The 2,534-nt window shown below is 36.3% G+C and overlaps 1 protein-coding gene across 1 annotated transcript in view; it reads left to right on the forward strand.

The window, feature by feature from the left end:
* The window catches only part of LOC117178073, a 95,000-nt gene that overhangs the window by 11,526 nt on the left and 80,940 nt on the right, over positions 1-2,534 (forward strand). The window lies entirely within an intron of this gene.

Consider the following 2,534-nt stretch of genomic DNA (forward strand, 5'->3'; position numbering starts at 1 on the left):
AAAAAGCACCCCTCAGTGATCTGGGAGTATATAAAATCCCTTGTTATTGTGGCAAATTCTATATTGGAGAAACCGCGAGAGCGGTGATCAAACGTATAAAGGAATATAAGTGGGTGGAACAGGAAAATCAAATTTTTTATGCTCGGTGTACGTTATGTAATAGGTCATTTTCTTCCCAGTGTATGAGCTGAACTGCACTTACAAGTCATGCTAAAAGTAACAGATATACCGAATTAATCAATTTTGCTGCGAATTCAGTGTCTATTCCAGGCTTATTTTAAATGAATTCGTCACATAATTCTACCTCTTTCAAAGAACTGCCCTTTGCATCGACTGCTGAATTAATAATTCCAGCACAACCGCCTTCTGTGTCCTCTCTATCGGCGGGTAATTGTTTACGAGATGATGATTTGCCTAATACTCGTTTTTAATAACATTTTTCAACTTATACGCATCTAAGGATATTTTGAATCCTTGACCATCTCTAAGGAGTTAATTCTTTCAATGAGGAATGCCCATGGAAAATGGATGGATGCTTTGGAGAAGAAAAAAGATCTGAAAAGTAAAAAAGCAAATTTTCTGGAAGAAACAGGAAAAAAGAATTGCCTCTGTTGGCGAGCAATTAAAGAACCTACGAGAAATGACTGTTTTTAGTTTTTACCTTTGGAGTTTTTGTATTCGTGAATGTGCCTTCTAAAATCTCCACGCCTCTTAATTTGTCAATATGCAACTGTACATCCTCGTATTAAAAATTTTTGTTATGCGTTCTTCAATACCTGAATTAGCGTTTACTCGTTTTTAATAATGTTCTTTAATTAAGTCATATTCAAGATGCACTGATTTCTATTTGAGTATTCCACTCTCACTTATTCTAAGGATATGGGCTGTGTGTTTTCTCAAACAACGTATCATGGTTTAACACTTAATTAAAACGTACCAAAAACTCTGCTTTTGTAACCGAGAAAAACGGGAAATAGCCGGGAATTGGGTGGCCGAAAAATACTAGACACCCTGGTATGTTACCGAGAAAAAAAACATACAATTTAAAATAGATGGCCGGTAGACTCCAAATGTTTAGCACTTGAATTTAGGAACTTTGAGAAAAAGGAATTAAAATTACATGTAATACAATGAGTCTCAATTTGAGACCCCATGTTGTAATTCTGAAAACTTGTAAAAGTTTATTTATACATGTTACATTCAAGTCATATGTGACGGGCGCTGAAGAAAGAGGGCCTACTCTGAAAAGTGACATTTTTCAGGGCGAGCGGTCGAAGTCGTCCGGATAGACGCGACTTTTAGGAGAGTAGGAAGACTCATGCAATCTTCCCTCTCCACTTACCACTAAATTCTCACACATATAGCGGCGTCGTGGGCGCGGCTCACGGACGTGTTATATATGAGAAGCAGAGATGTAGTGGTAAGTGGTGGGAGGTGTTTCACGGGATCTCAATCGAAAGCCCGATTTCTCGGGTACCTAACAACTTAATTATTAACAATAATCATATATTTAGTGGCTTGGGATAGGTAAGGAAATTGAAGAGATTACAAGTGCATGTAAAACATGTGCTTCATGGCGATACACTCTATCCAAGGCCCCGTTGCATTAATGGCCCTGGCCGAATCAGCCTTGGGACAGAATGCACTCGGATTTTTTAGGTCCAATATATGGTAAACTGTATCTTTTGGTACTTGGTGCGCACTCCAAATGGTTTAAGATTTTTCAAATGAATAATACTGCGAGTAATGGAGCTGCCGAAAATCTCGTCAAAATTTTTAAACTATGTTCAAAGAAAAGTTTACAATGCGGCGTAAATTCTAAGGAGGCATTAATTCGATTTATTTTTTATAATCGCCGAAATACACATTGTACAACGGATGTATCTCTTGCATTTCTCCTCGAATGTCCAAAGGAATCAAAAGAGCCTAATGATGAACCTTTAAATAACGCACCACTTTATCGATCTGAAATAGTAAAAGAAAAAGCAAATCTCTAATAATAAGATCATATGTTCCAATCAGAACACTACTGAAAATTCCTATATAGGTCCCTATGTATGATCCTCTATAGGAATTTTCAGTAGAGAACTGATCGGATGCTGTCAATACAGCATTCAAAGCGGTGAGTGCTCTAAATTCATCCTGAGGTTAATTAGAAGAGGGAGAATCTCCGCGGATAAATTTTATATGTAATATAGTTTCATAAATGAGAGGGTTGCACGGAGTAAAAGTGTAAGATTTCAATAAACATCAATTTATTCAAAAACCCCTACTCTAAAATCAAGTACATATATCCAAACTTTTAGACTCAATATAATTCTAAAAATCTTGTACTTGAAAGTCAAACGTAAAATGCTACTAGAGCTATCTCTTTATATTTAAATCTCAATCGAAAAATTCTCAGTATATCAAACTTATTTTCTAGAAGGAATCTCTCCTTTAATAACAGTACACCTGCTGAAAATAGTTAATGACCTGAAGAAACTAGCCCTACTGACCTAGTGAACTATATTCTTACGGTAACTGTCTGACTA

This window comes from Belonocnema kinseyi, chromosome 8, assembly GCF_010883055.1.
Source record: "Belonocnema kinseyi isolate 2016_QV_RU_SX_M_011 chromosome 8, B_treatae_v1, whole genome shotgun sequence".
Classification (NCBI taxonomy): Eukaryota; Metazoa; Arthropoda; class Insecta; order Hymenoptera; family Cynipidae; genus Belonocnema; species Belonocnema kinseyi.